Source organism: Geospiza fortis, unplaced genomic scaffold (assembly GCF_000277835.1).
Source record: "Geospiza fortis unplaced genomic scaffold, GeoFor_1.0 scaffold85, whole genome shotgun sequence".
NCBI lineage: Eukaryota > Metazoa > Chordata > Aves > Passeriformes > Thraupidae > Geospiza > Geospiza fortis.
In genome coordinates, this window is record NW_005054358.1 from 4,509,446 (window position 1) to 4,525,739 (window position 16,294).

Sequence of the window (16,294 nt, forward strand, 5' to 3'; positions counted from 1 at the left end):
TGCTGTGTAAACTCTCTCCTCTGATGTTATTTAAAATATGTATTTGGCCTTGTCTCTTGCAGCCTTGACATGCAGTGAGTTGTGCCCAAATGGATGGAAACTTCTGCTTGGAAATAAACTTGTTATCATGATATGCTGGGATTTTTTCTTTTTTTTTTTTTTTTTTAACAGCTAAATATAAATGTTCAGTTGTGTATGGATGTTATGTTAGGGAAAGCACAGCACATACATCCATCCACACTTTCCAGCACAAAAATATCCAGCCATTTACCAGAGAAAAGAGATTAGGAGGTGTGCACAGCCACAAACATTTCTCCAAGCCTAGGGGAACATTTTGGAAAGAAAGTACTGTTCCCACTTCTCCCCTTCTAGAGTGAGCAGAAATAGCCCAGCAGATGGGGGATTCTGGGTGATTCTTGGCAGCACAAAGTGATAATAGCATTGAATTTGGTTTCACTGTGTTTTGCCAGCACCGCCTTGCCCTGCAGCTCAACCCCTTCCTTGGGCACATCCACCTTTGGGAGTGGCCAGCAGGGTGGCAGAGGAAATAAAGTGGAGATAATTTGTGTGGAATTCAAAATACTGACCCTCTCTGCACAGCCTGTAAGGCCTGCTGATAAAAGCACTAACAGGTGGCTCCTGTTGTCATTGTTATACTCATCACCAATTTAAAAATCAAGGAAAGGTTATAATACTTGAGGTCTTTTCCTCAAGAGCCTGCACAGCCATTTCCAAGAGGACACGTGTGCATGTGAATATTCATTTTCTACCCTGGCTGGGCTTCTTGCTGTGGTTCTGAGGATGCTCACAGTGCCCAGCTCAGCTTGGTGCACTATCACCACACCATTTGCATTGTTCCCATGCTGCTGCTGTGTCCTGACCTCAAAGGGTCGGGCTCAATGCAGCCTCCTCAGAAAAACTCCATTTGTGTTCCCTCCTCCGCTCTCTTTTTTCCGTGGCTGATGTTATCTCCTGTTATCTTAATTACATGCTTTAAGGGTGCCTGCTGCACAGATCATTGATGGAGTTTGATGTTTGTTAATATCACATTGCATTATGAGAATCTGGTACATTAAGAGCTTGGTGTCTTTCCAAATTATTCTGAAGATATAAAAAAAGCCTTAATAAGCAGCCCACTTTAACTAATACAGACTAATAAGTTGGGAAGGCAGAGGGTGAGTTTGGGAACGTGTTTATTTGAAGGGTTTTAAGAAAATGATTTAAAGAGCCCTTGCACAAGACTTGCTGTTCAAGGTCAGGGTTTATTGTCAGGATTTGGATTAGTGCTGCTGGGGACAGCAGACACCAATTTGTGGTCATATTAAGTCAACCTCCCCACTTGTATTTAATTTTCCCAAAACAGCAATTTGTCTTTAAATATGAACACTTATCTAAATCAGATACAGATGGTTGTTTTTATCAAATGAATGCTGTTTTATCACTTTAAAAGCTTTTGTTCTTAGTCAAGTGAAGGCAGTGGGCAGCACTCCCTTGTTTTTGAAAGAAGAGCATATGCTTTTTAATTTGAAATGTAGCACTAATAGTATTATCCACAGGGGTATAGGCTGTGCTATTGTGGATTGTGGATAATGCATTTATGCTCAAATATCCTTTATTCCCTCTTGAGTGAAAGAATTTAACAGCATATTGTATTATCATGCCATGGAGAATATAGTTTACTCCAAAAGTGAAATTTTTGACAGTATTAACTCTTCTTATAAGTCTCTGTTGAAAAAAAAAGAACAACTTAACTTATCATGAACAACCAAAAAACGCTGTTGAGGGGAGATCTGGAGATGAGACAGACAAAAGCCAGACACAGTTTCAAAAGCTGTCAGGCACATCCTTCTTTTGCCTTTCTCAGTCCCTGCTCCCTTCTCATCAGAAGTTGGTGCTCGTGCCACAGCAGAGCCACACAGGGGGATGCAGCAGAATGGGGAGAAACAGCCTTGGGATGCACAAACAGCCCACTTGTGACTTCCTGAGGCAAGCTCCTTTTCCCCAGGGCTGGAAGACAAATGGTTTAATAACCCAGAATGCTGTGCTCTTTGCTTCAGCAAAGTTGACTCTCTGCATTCAGCCTCACTCACAGGTGTCCCCCACAACCTCCTGGGAAAATGCTGAACAAACAGAGATCGCGGCTCGGGCGCCCAGGGCTGGCCTCGCATTGTTTGCTTTTTATTCTAAGGCTTATCTTGCTGTGTCATATGGTTAAAAACTGGAGCCTTGCCTCCAAGATAGCAGTGGGAAGGCAAGAAAAGCTTGTGTGCATTTGTCTTCAGGTCAGTTCTATAAAGGAATATACTGATGCAGCCCTCAACAAAAATGCATGGGAGAAGCGATGAGCAAGAGAAAGCAGGAGCAAGTCTTAACTTTGTTCCCATCATGTGGTTTTCTGGAATTGAAAAGGCTGGGGACTGCTCTCATGCTCTTTCACCAGAGGACTGGCTGTGCTCCAGTATTTATGTGAAGTGCTGGACTGGATCCTTCCACTCAGAGACAGGGAGTGTAACCACAGCTCAGCTGGAGGGACATTTGGATAACAAAACCAGGTCTTGCACCCTGTTCCCACCTGCCCCAGGACCTTGGGATGTCCTGGTTAGGTCAGGGACATTGAGCCAAACCTGTTAGAGCCATCAATATAGAATGAGGTGACAAAGGGTGAGAAGCTCAATGAAATGAAGACATCAAGGGGCACAATGTCCAAGTGGGGCAGCAAAAGAGGTTTTTGAAATGAAGCTGGACACTTGAGTGTCCACCTACTGCTTTGTAGGAGGAAGCACAGCAGGACTTCCTGTTGTGTCCCTGGAGGATTTAGCTTCAACCTGCCTGTTGGGCATCAGTTCCTTCAGAGCTGGCTAGGACAAGACAGGAGGTCCATCCTCCACGTGCAGGGTCACAGAGCAGCAGTGCTCTGCTGTCCATCCCAGTGCTTATTGTGAAGCACAGAAATATTTGGGTTTCTTCAGCCAAGGGAGGATTAATTTTACCCAGTTTTAGTCCTGTAGATGTTGAAATGTCTAAGCAAGTGATCCAGCCCTCTTGTACAGGCTGTGAGGAGAACAGGAGGGATCTCCAGAGCATGAGTCACCTCTTCTAATGTGCAGTGTCTGAAGTGGGTGGGATGAGTCATTCTCCAAAGGTAACAGTCTCTTTCTGGCTTAAGTGACTAGTTAAACTGAAAGCCTGACTTCGTGGTGGCAGAAGTTAGCCATCCTCAGTGTCACCAGCATTTGTCTCAAGTTATTTCCACAATTAGAGAGAGGTGAGGTGGCTTCCTTCTCACTTAATAGCACTTCAAAAGACTGTTTTGTGCTTTCTCCTGGAATCTGCACATCTTTGCCCTTCAAAAATGGTGCTGAAACGGTTTGCTCAAGTTTCATGGAGTCAGAGAAATTAAAGGCTGTTGGAAACAGAAAGTCACTTGACCCATCCCTAATCCACAGACAGAAAACTGCCGTTCAGTTTTGTTATTCTTAATGTTTTCTTCTTTCAACAATATCTCCCAACAGTCAGTAAGAAAATTTCAGTTGTTTTCAATGGGCTTTGATCCAAGCCTGCAGAGAGAGCAATAGAGGAAATTCAGCTGCAGAGGCAAATCAACAGAGGGGAAAGGTAATGGCATGAGAGAGCTAAAAGACGTAATTGTGAGATGAGGGGAGAAAGGGGAACAAAGAGAGGTGCTTTAAAGGCTGAGCAGAGGAGGAGCACAGAGGCAGAGCTCAGTGGAGAGGAGATCTGGGCACGGAGAGAGGGACAAACTCATACCCTTGAAACACACGTCTCTCCACCACTGCAGCATTGCTTCAATTTGAAAATGCCTAACTGCTCTTCAGTTTAATCATTGCTGCACTTTTGGGTATAAGATGAATAATTAAGCCTGGGAGTAGAATACAGCAAGTGTTAATAGGGCAGAAGGTACTGCAAAGTCCTTATAAAAAGCTGTGCTTGCAGCACGAAGTGGCTGCTGCTCTCTGTGTCCCCAATCACGGAGTGAGGAGCAGCAAAGTACTAAATTAAATGAAGTGCATCTGTATCCATTCTGCTGGACTCCTTTCCCCCTGTGTTTGATACTATTTCTTGCTAAATAATACCCCGTCTCTAGCAAAGGCTGAGCAGTGTAATTGTGAATTGTCCTTCCAAATCCAGCCAGGACAGACATTCTGCACAGCCCTTCCTTCCATGCCTGCACCTGAGGGCTCCCACAGGCACAGCCTTCTCCCTTATGTAACTCCATGTCTAAAGAAACTCTCTGGTGCCTTAAAGAAATAATTCAGTCTGAAGTGGCAGCACTGTGAAATTCATCCTGTCCGAGGAGCTGAAGATTTCTTCCTGTTGCTGCCAGAAGATCAACATGAAGAAGTAAATGCCACTTCACAGTGTGAGAGACAACAATTAAACAAGGTCTGAGAAGACCTCTGGGATGACCCTGCTTGAGCAGGGAGGTTGGGCCAGGTGACTGCACTGTGATCCCTTCCAGCCTGCCCCATTCTGTGAAGACACTGGGCCATGCACACAAGCCAGGAAAAGCTGCCCCTGGGATAAAGTGCAGCCATAAACCCGTGCACAAAGCCAGTGATTGTGGTTTGATGCTCTCTCTGCTCTTCCCTCCATCTGGAGTGCCTCCCTTTCCCTTAGCATCCTCTTCCTCAGCAAAGCAGCAGCTCAAAGGACAGCACGTCACCCAAAACTCACTGAATCCACTGAATTACCCAGGAACAGTGTGCAGGGTGTTTCAGACATTTGGATCACCTAAAATTCACTGAATTACCCAGGGACAGTGTGCAGGGTTATTAAGATACTTGGATCACCTAAAATTCACTGAATTCACTGAATTACCCAGGGACAGTGTGCAAGGTTATTCAGATATTTGGATCACCCAAAACTCACTGAATTCACAGAATTACCCAGGGACAGTGTGCAGGGTGATTCAGATATTTGGATCACCCAAAACTCACTGAATTCACAGAATTACCCAGGGACAGTGTGCAGGGTTATTAAGATACTTGGATCACCTAAAATTCACTGAATTCACTGAATTACCCAGGGACAGTGTGCAGGGTGATTCAGATATTTGGATCACCCAAAACTCACTGAATTCACAGAATTACCCAGGGACAGTGTGCAGGGAGTGTTGTTCACTCCTCTGGGAGGTCAGACCAGTGATGCAATGCTCCTCTTTCAGGTCTTCATTTTCCACACACACCCAATTAAACAGAGCTGTGTACATTAATCAAATTAGGTGAGGAGGAAGAAAGGCAGATTGTTATTTTTAAATCCTTGGAAGATGTTTGGGAATGGGAGGTCATAAAAGTAAAGAGGGAGGTCAATAAATAGAAAGGAAGAAATTATTTTTAACCTTTGCAGATAGGGTATTTTTAGAGCAATCACCTGAAAGCTCCCTGAACTACACAGAGCGATAAGCACAGCTCAAACTGGCACTGCAGCCTGGCTCAGACCCACCTTCCCTGGCTTCTTTAAAGTGAATTTTCAGTGTAAGAACTTTTTTCTTCCCCTTTTTCTCCCATCTCCAGTCCTTCCTGCTCTCACTGAGGCACCTCAGAAAGTCTGGTGCTTGTATGGATATTTGAGATCTCCAGAGATTGCTAAGTGGATATTTTTCCTCCTCTTTGATTTGTTTCTCATGCTTTTCTTTTATTATTTTTTTTGGTCTCCTGTCCCCTTCACAGGAGGTGGGAGGATGACAAGCTGAGCTCCCCCAGGCCAGCAAGTTGGAAAAGAAAGCAGAGGGGCCAGGAGGACAGAGCTTAGGCTGGAACATCACAGATGGGGTGTCACATGTGGGGCAGGAGCAGTGGCTCCATCAGAGGCAGGAGACCCAGGCAGAGCTGCCTGAGGGGCCTGGGTGTGTTTGCCAGTGGTGGGAGAGGGGGACACCACCGGGTTTTTAATTTTCTTTTTGCGCACTCTGCCATACAGCTTCACCAATTATCCATGTCACACCTTGTCAGCAGGAGATGGGATCAATACCTTCATTTTCACAGTCTGGACAACAGTCCAGGCCAATGTAGGTGTAGGAAAAGAGCTTTGGATCAGGATAAACTTAGGACAGGCCTCACAGAGACATTCCTCTCTAAAGCTACAGACAAAAGCCTGGGATGCACCAACTATACTGTGCATAAAACACTTTTTTTGGCTCTCTTCTCTTCTAGAAAGGGCCAGATCTTCAAAATAATTCAGCACAAACCATGCTGTGCCATAACGTGTAAGCTGTGAATTTAAAACAGATCTTTTCAAAGGTAAGGGAAGATGTCCCAGCATCTTCCTCAACCTGAATTAGCATTTTTCCTGCCAGGATGCCAAGCTTTTGAATGTGTCAATATGTTGACACGTTGCCATATTTTGGGGAAAACAATCATTTTTGGAGCCATCCTCCCATCTGCTGTGTGAATTTGATTGTCTTCCTGCATCCTGCTGGCCACTTCACTGAGAGCCACGGTGCCTCTGCCTTCATGGATTTCCAGAGTGAGGGCAAGGAAAAGGAATTTTCTCTCTTTCAGGGGTCAAAGTAAAGCATAGGAGATGCCAAAATATAAATATTTGACTTTGGAACATGAAAAAAAAGAGAAGAGGAATGGCAGCATCATGGGAATAAATCTCTTGGGGTGTCCCGCAGTCTGGATGTACATTTGTATTGCAAAGACAGGAGCTGGGGATGTGGTGTGTAAAGATGTGGGTTTTACAAGAAAATAGAATCAGTTAGGAGACCTCTGGGAAATCACAGAATGTGTGTACACTTTATGGTTTGTGTAAAATTAAATGCTTTTTTTTTTTCCTTCAAGATATTGATCCTTGTTCTTTTATTATTATTTATTATTATCATTTCTTTTCTTTCACTCTCCTTTGATTATCCACGTCCTGGTCTTTCTGGTGCCTTGTTTGAATTGGGCCTCTTTAGGTGAAACTGGCCTATAACTCTCATCTCTTCTCTCTTATGCTCTGAATAATTATAGGTTTCCCAGGAAATCTGGCCTTCAGTAGAAATTTTGTGAAGGTTTTGAAAGATTTTATTAGAAAACACTTGGATCCTGCACAATTATCAGTTCTGAAAGGTGCTTTGCCCACCCCCTCCCGTGGAAGGGCTATTGATCATCTCACAAAGGCAAGGCAGGTACTCACAGAGAGAGGAGTTGAGGTTTGGTTGTCTTTTCAACATCAATGATGAAATTGCATCTAATGTTCACCTCATTCACCTTAACTCCAGTGGTCTGCACTAATTAAGGTGAAGCAAGCAGAGCTGGTTAATAAAGAACACTGTAATTCAGCTTGTGCTGGGCAGTGATTGCGACAAGAGGAAAAACTCAATAACTGATTTAAAAGATGGGCTTTGATTACCAGAAATATCTGGGGCTTTTGTCCCCTGATTGCAGAGCACACACTGCAAAACCCTGCCACCATCAATGGCTCTAATGTGACACGCAAAATACCTTCTCTACCTTTCAAGTTGGGCTCCAACTCATCGAATGGGGCTTTAAAATATTGTAGATGATCCTCACAATGCTGTCTTCTGTTTTGCAAAAACACTGTTCTGCTTGGCCATATGTGCCACCATCCTGCTCCCAGGTCCTATATCCAGAGCCATCACATCCCACACAGTAGCCAGATCCTTTTGGAGCAGCCACTTTGTTCCCTCCATGTTGCACACTGCTGTAGCGTGCAGGAAATTTTGCTGCTAGGTCTATTTTGGATGCCCATATGTCTGCCAGGTTTGGTTCTCTCTATCCAGGACAGTTCTTTCCCCACTATCAGAACAGATTGTGCTCCTTCCTTCCCACCACACCCAGCCATCCCTGAGATGTGTCCTCTGTGCTGTGCCAGCAGGGCTGGGACACAACCCTGCTACGTCTGCTGAGGTGAAAGATACACACATAAAATCATTTTTAGAGCAGTGGCAAGAGCCAGTTTTGGTGAGGTGTGATGTATTGCCCTCGTGGCTAATTCCCTCTCTGCAGCATTAGCCATGGAGATGTGTGATGGAAGGCAGCTTTTGCAGACAGCCTGATGATCAGGGTGGGAGTTTGTCGCAGACATCTTTTATGGAAAATCCTTTCCTTAGGATTTTTCTTCCTGAGAAGCTGAGAGGCCTCAGGAACAAAATGTAAACAATGGTTACCTGCTGCTGTGGAATGCAACAGGTGCATCTGTGATTGGTCTCATGTTGGTTGTTTCTAATTAATGGCCAATCACAGTCAGCTGGCTCAGACTCTGTCTGAACCACAGGCCTTTGTTATCATTCTTTGCTATTCTATTCTTAGCTAGCCTTCTGATGAAATCCTTGCTTCTATTCTTTTAGTATAGTTTTAATGTAATATATATCATAAAATAATAAATCAAGCCTTCTGAAACATGGAGTCAGATCCTCGTCTCTTCCCTCATCCAAGAACCCCTGTGAAAACTGTCATCACAGGAGTTGGAAATACAGAAAGCAACTCCATGGGTTTTTTACCCTCTATGCCTGTCTGGAGCAGCACATTCCAGCTGTGTAGACAGGAGACAGAGCAATCAAGGATCACTCCTTCCCCCCAAGCCTCTCAGGAGCACTAAGAAAGGTCTACATGTACTCAGCAAGGCCGAGTTTTCACACCCCATTAGCCCAGATGGGATGAACTTCATTTCTCAACTCTCTCTCTGCTGACAGAGCTGACCAATTCATTTCTCCCCAGCTGAACAGTTTTCTCTCACAGAAATGCAAATTCAGCAAAATATCATTTTTGTTGACATTTGTAATGGGAAATTATTGAAACACTTCATTTCCAGTTTAGCATTTGGCTGGTTCTGTCTCATCTGGCATGAAGTAATCAAAACCTGGCAGAGAAGCCCTTGCCTCTTAAATCATTCACCAAAGCTTCCCTTCAAGAAGCCTGTCCTGAGATTCCTGAGATGAAATAAAATGGAAGGTTGCTTTTTACCCAAAAGTTTGAGAGCACTGTTTTCCATTTAACTTTAGAACTTTCCTTCTTGGAATGAACTTTAGAACTTTCCTTCTTGAATTCCAGAAATCTGCATTTCTAGGGAGGAAAATGTGTCTTGCAGCAGCTGAATCACAGCAAGGCTGGTTTGACTCAAGGCTTTTAAAGAATTAACAGTTGCCACAACAGGACTCCCTCTTATGCAGCCAAGGCAGTGCAGAGAGGAGTTGGTACAGGGAGTCCTGCGTGGTTCAGGCTTTTTATAGTGACAGATTTCTTTGCATAATGTATTTTGGGTGAAGCTTCAGGTTTATTTTGTACTGATCTGATGGCAGAAAAGTATATGTTAAGTATTTTAAAGAAAAAAAAAAGGGAAAGAAAGGTTTCTTAATCAGCTTATTACAGCCTTCCATGTCTAATAAAGCACTTATATGGCTGTAAACCTGGAATCCTACAGGAGGTTGCTGTAAAGTGACAGATTCAGGTCAGAGCTGTTCATGAGCAGCCAGATTGATTTGTGATGCATAACGATGGCAGAAATGGCATTATTGTTTTACAGGAGAGCACAGAGAGCTAGAATATGCCAGGGCCATTAGAACAGCTGGGTACCCTGGTCTGAAATACCTTGCCTCTGGCCAATGCCTGATATTTCAAATAAATTGGAGCTATTCCATAACTGGTGAGCTATTCCACAGCTAGTCACACAGTCGGTGTGGTTTTAGTTCCTTAGCTCCCTTCACCCTGGCAACAAAGCCTGAATTTCCCAGTTAACTGTTGCTCCTTCAGGTACAGACTTTGAAAATCACAGACATGGGATGGGTACAACCACAGCTGTCTGCAAGAGATCAATTTTCAGATTTTCCTTCCTTTCCCTCTGTCACTTGCTGACTCTGTGACCATGGGCAACTCTTGAAATATCTATTTCTGCCTTCTTTCTTGTTTTAAACAAAACCTTTTTAGAGCATGAGTTTGTCCAGTCTGTGTTATCTGGTTGGCTTTTATGTTATTTCTTGTTCTGAATTTGTTGGCCTTTATTTGTATTAACTGCATCCTGTAATAAATGCACAAGTAATGCTGACCTGAAGGAAATGCTGCTCACTCTATAAAGATATCAGAGAGATATAAAAACGCTTTCTGAACGGAATTATACTGAAATGGTAAAAGCAATGGCTCCTGTCCAACATTTCCAGGGGCAGCAAAAACCAGATGAAGGACTGGTCCACCTTTATGGGACTGACCCTTGAAAACCCACTGGGAAATTCAGATGGTGCCACATGCATCTTCCTCTTAATTAGTGCTCTTCTGAGAGACTTTGTGACACCAGATTTCCCTTTTCTTCCATCTCAGTGAAATGCCAGCTCCTCTGGGGTCTTGGTGTGCAACTGAGGTGCCTCAGTGCTACATCAGAGATATTAATTCTCATTAAGAGATGATGCAATCAGTGCTCATTTGGACACGTGCTGTGCCCCTCTCTGGCTGCTGGGTGCATGGGGATGGTTCACCTGGGGCTGGAAGGCTCTGTGCTCCTTCCTTCCATCACAGCTGCCCAGGCTCAGCTCACCCAACCAGCTGCTGAGATGAACAAATTAATTCTGGCTGGCAAATTGGGTTTGTGATCTTGAGGCTCCTGGGCCTTTACGGCCCTGAGATCTGGGATTCTCCCTGTTGCCAGTTATTGAGAACTCTGAATTTCAGCCAAAATAACTCTGAGGGGTTTGAGCAGTCCCTTTGACTTTCATGCATCTGCCACACATGTTCAGACCCTCAGTGTTGCAACTCATCGTGCTCAGCACCTTGCAGGACTGATCTCCTCACTAATCCTCCTAAATCCAAGTCTATTGACTTTCAAAGCAACCCGCCAGGGTTTCTTATCTACATTTCCTGAACAAGCTGCTTGCTTAAGCTGAGCCTTTTTGCATTAGTCTTCAACCAGAGTTGATTTTGAGCAATGAACATGATTAGATTTTCATATCAAGAGGGAATGAAAGTCTGGAGATAGTTCACAAGTATCCTGGAGTGAGGCAGGAGTGATCTACCTTAATTGAGTAGCTTGTAAAAACACAAAAGGTCAGAATTAGTGTCTAAATCCAACTCAGGCAATATCCAGGTTTCTCTTTCTGGAATGAATCTTAACAGAGCCCTGAGTCTAAATGTCTTAGGGAAGTTTGAGAGCCAGATCTCAGCCCGTAGATGGCTGACATTTGTAGAATAGAATCCTGTCACCGCATGGCAGAATGAGATTCAGTCCTGAACTATGGCACAATCCCACAAAGAAGGAGATGCTGAATGCAGTCAAGGAGCCTGCTCCAGAAAAAAGGCTGAAATAAGGATTGCTTCATCTCCAGGAAATTTCTATTATGGGAAATTTACCCCAAAACAGAAATTTCCTGGAGATGAAGTAGAATAGAAATTCACCCCAAAATCAGGTGAAGACAATCTTTCAGGCTGGACCTGAGTATTTGGGATGCCAGAAGTCTGAAACAAAACCCACATTGTGGCAGCACATCACTGTGCATCTATCTCAAGGTCAGTCACTGCCTGTGTGAGTGGGGCAGTCAGGAACTGGCGATGGAAATAAAGCACACCTGGAATAACTAATCCCACACTGGCATTCTCTTCATCTTCATACAAAGGTCAGGCTTAGGGCTGAGACTCCAGAGAGACTCTGCTCACAGTTCTGTGCAGGCTTTCCATAGCAAGTCACTCTCTGTCCTTTTTGGACTTCTTTTTCCCACCTCTAAAGTCAGAGCAGTCCTAAACTGACCATGTCTGTGGCAGCCTTGTATTAATTCAGTGTATGCCCAGGAATAAGCACAATGAGACTTGGATTGTCATGGAGCCCTCAAAGTGTAGATGAATAGATAAATTAATAGATCAATTAAAAGATCAATAATATACACCTATCAAAGCTTAACAAAAACTTCCATCTAGAAACACAGAGGGTGCAATTGTGTTTCTGATGCCACAGTCAGACTCTTGGCTCCCTCACTCGAATTCAGCAGCACCAGAATCCAGTCGTCCTTTGCTCTGTTCCTGGCAGCAGCTTTGAGAACTCCTGACCTTCAGCTCCCCTTGGCACACCCTGTTTGAGGAGACGTGTGAGCATCCTGGAAAATCACCCCAGCTGAACTTCTCTTTCCTGTTCAAATCTATGCTCTAGACAACATGACTGACAGTATTAAAACACAGGGCTAACTCAGATTCTCAAAAAGTAATACCCCTCCCACATTTGTCAGTCAAGAAATCTTTACCTAAAATTTCAGCCAAAATGATTCAGTTGGACATTTTTTACTGGAAGCTCTTGTGTAGTTAAAAATTAAGGCATCTCATAGAGATTTATCATTGGCAAAAACATCCCTAATAAACAAAATAAGCTGCTGTGCTTTTCCCATTTCATTTTGCTTTCTTTTTTTTTTCAGTTTGATTTATTTGACTTTTTCAGCATTAAAATATTATTTTAAGCTCTGCTTGCATGATGCGTGTTATATATATATATATTAATATCTAATGGGCTGGCTGTGTTCATCACTGAGCCAAAACTGAAATGAGGAGGTGATGATAGGCAAGATGGGCTGGGGGGGTGAAAGGAGTCCTCCCTGAGCACTGAGGTCAGTATTCCAAATTCTTTTGTGCCTGCCTGTATCTCTTCAGGGTCGCCTCACCAGATCTCACTCCTCCACAGATTCTGCTGCCGTGGTGATTTTTTTCCAGCTATACCTTTTGTAGTTCTCCTAGGGAGGAACCCATGGCCTGTTTGTTTAAGGGCTCTACACAAGGTCAGATTTCCTTCTTGGCTTACAAGCGAGTGCTGGAGGTAGACAGAGCCACCTGGAGATTGCACTCTCAAAATGGGTACACCAAGATGGGTAACAGCACCTGGGGCAGTTCCTGGAGATGCCTTTAATATCCAAGGGGCAGAGACTTGGAAAAATTGCCTTTTTTTCTTGTTACACTGAAGGAAGGTTTGGTTGTACAAAGCACCCATCTTGTTCCAGTTAAAAATTCAGGAGAAAGGACTGAAGTGTCCAACAAGGCTTTTATATAGTATTTTAGTCCTCACTGATTTTCATATTCTTTTAATTCACAGTTGAATAATAATTCTGATGACATTAGGAGAAGATTTAGATTAAGGTAAAGAAATTGTGAGGGTGAGATAATTGATATGTGCATTCTTGGACAAGAAGTCTATAATCTGGCTTTCTCCAACAGAGTTAATCTATGATTTCAAATTTTCCAAGGCAGAAAGAACATGGAAGTGCCTCCCCCATGACCTCCTTCTGCCTTGTCTGCCATGTCTCCCTTCATCCTCTCCCCAAAACACACCCCACAGATCATCCTCCTGTTCTCTGCTCTCAGACTTGCAGCACCTCCTCCTTGGGCCATTTCCTCCATAAAATCCTCAAGGGAAGTGTTTTAGGAGCACAGAGCTGGGACTGGCACCCAGCGTGTCTCCTGCAGCACTGGGACTGAGCAGCCAGGCTGGGGACCTTGCTACCCCCCTGTGCAGGAGGCACCATCTGCCAAATGTCCTCCTGAGCTGTGTTTTAGCAAGTGGGCTAAAGAGCTAAAAAAGAACATCCCATCCATGGCAGCTGAAGTCCATCACAGCTTGCTTACAGGATTCTGGCTCTGAAGGGAGGCTGGGCAAGTGGCCAAGAAGCCTCTCTTACTTGCCCATGTTTCTCTTTGGGGAAAGGGATTCCTGGTTTAGCATGGCCTGAGCTGACTTTAGGGAGCAGGATGGCTTTGGGGAGCACTGGAGTTCCCAGGTGCAGCCCACCCAAGAGGATGCAAACTCCATTAATTGGATTTGCCAGGCCTTGGGGCTGCTCTTGATGTTTTTGAGGTCACTGGCACGAGCCTTATCAGCTCAAAAAGCAGCAGATCTCTTGTGTTCTTCTGTGCAAGAGCAGCCAGGCTTCCAGGGAAGGGAAGGGAAGGGAAGGGAAGGGAAGGGAAGGGAAGGGAAGGGAAGGGAAGGCAAGGGAAGGGAAGGGAAAGGGGCAAGAAAAAGGGGAATTATCTCCATGCTTTATCTATTTCTCTGCTTGTTGCTCCCTCCCCTTTCTTGTCCACCCACTTCTCATCCCTTCAAGAGGACATTTCTGCTCCAGCATGTGGCTGTACCTGGAGCTGTGCAGGGGTCACTGGGGGCGTCTCTGGGGCTGTGCCCTTTGCCTCTGAGGAGGCCAAGGCTGCTGAGGTCCAGATTCTTCCTGATGATTCCATGTGATAGCTAATTAATGGCCTCCCCATGTTTCCATGGCAACTTCATGCTGTGCTCTTAGACCTGATCCAAATGGACATTCTGCACACTCCTGAAGCCATAGCATCAGCATGTTAATAAGACTTGCTGACGTCTCTTGCTTTCTGCCACACCGGCTGGTGAGTCTAAATTTGAATTATTTAAAAAGAGCAGATTTCTTAGGAAGCTCCCAATGAATTTCTGTCACGTGACTGGAGGAAAATGGTCCCAGAAGTCTTCTGCATCTGAAGGGAAGCAGGATTCTGCCCTACCTGCTCCTTTTTCCTTGCTTTGGCTTTGGGACACCTGGAATTGGCTTTTCTTTTTTTTTTTCTCTGGGTTATTTGGAAGCTCCAAGCTTTCATGTAGTGCCTAATTTAATGACATCAAGGGACAAGAATCTGTCCTAAATTGGTAGAGCATCTCTCTATTAGCTGAGACAATCTGATGGATTGCTCCCTAGCTCCTTCTCGTGCCAAGGAAGGAAGCTGGGTTTTGTTCCCATACAGTCAGAGGATGGTTACTCTGACTTGAGAGTCTGAACATCACTTTTATCATTAAACTCTGCAACAATGCCCACTGAGCATGCAGGTTAGTGGGCCGAGCTTTATGGTGAAGGGGTTCTCTGGGTCCCACCTAATTCTGCTCTGTTAATTGCCTTCCATTCCAGTCATTGTCCTGTCAAGCACATTTTTATGACCATCATTTCCTCAGGAGCCCATTAACCCCACTGGATCACTGGTGTGGTCTCTCTGGGGGTCTGAACTGCTTTCTCTTGCTGAGGTAGATGTCAGATGCCTCCACATCTCCTATCGCCTGCAGAAAATATTCCCTAAACCAAACCTGGGGGATGTTTCTGGATCTGGCTGTCACAGACTGCCCCTCGCCTGGGGAAGGGCTTTTGGGACTGAGCAGTGGAAGCAGAGCATGTACCCTGTTTAATTTATTTCCTAGCATCAAAAGCAATCATCCACATTTGATTGGCTTGTTTGGGTTTTTTCCTTTTTCTCAGTGAGAACAAAATGGTATGGGAGTTTCTTCTTGACATTTTTGTTGCGTTCCTTCACAAAATTTGATGTAGCCTTGTTGGAACATGGCCCCACTTTGTGGTGTTGATGTGCCACCATTCCCAGGTGCGCCATCAGGTACTCCCAAGGTGAGTTCCATATGCTGACAGCATGGCTGTGCCAAAACTCCTTCCCTCTCCCTGCACTGCTTCCCCTTTCCCAGCCACCATGGGAATGTTCCCTCACTTGCCTCTCTCAGCATCCACTTGGTGTTAAATCCAGCCAGGATTTAATGTTGTGCTGGCACCCAAAACCTTTCTTAAGGTTTATGGAGCTGCCCCCATTGCTAAAGGCAGTAAATGCTGGGGGCTGCTCATCCCAAGGCATCATTAAAGATACATGAGGGCAATTGATTTGATCCCTACCAGTGCCACAAACACCAGGCAAGATTTAGGTAATGTGCTGCTAGTTTCCCACGAGATCTGAGATTTAATTGCAGCTTCTTTGGCTTCCACTCACTAGACCTGGATTCTTATCTCAAAGGAAAGAATTTATCGAATTAATTTCACTCTGTGTTGGCACAGTCACTATTCCCAGCCATGAGCAAATCCCATCATTGCATGCAGGCTGCAGCTCAGGCAGCAGTCAGTATTTTTAGAGCTATAACCATAGTTCTTTCAAGTGTCAGCTCTTTGGGTCATACATGTAATTTAAACAGTACATTTCTATTCCCTGCTTAGATGGATGTAACTGTCAGGAACATTATTTCTACTGATAATTACAAATTTGACATTCATTTCCCATGAATACTCTCTACTATTTGCTTAAAACTCACCTCCATGCATACGATTGCTGCCAAATGTTCTCTTATCAGAAAGCTGAGGCAGAAATGTCACATCTATAAAGAACACTCTTGGAATGGTGAGGTCTAATATGATTTTCTGCTACACAAAGCAAAGACCAAGCAAATGAAAAACAAACACTGGGAAAAACGGGCAGCCCAAGGCCTCTTGTGTGGACTGACCAGGTGAGAGAGAGATCTTGATACAAGGTAGGGGGAAAAAGCTCCCACTAAAGGAAATGTCCCTAAAAACATCCTTGCTTTTTAATTC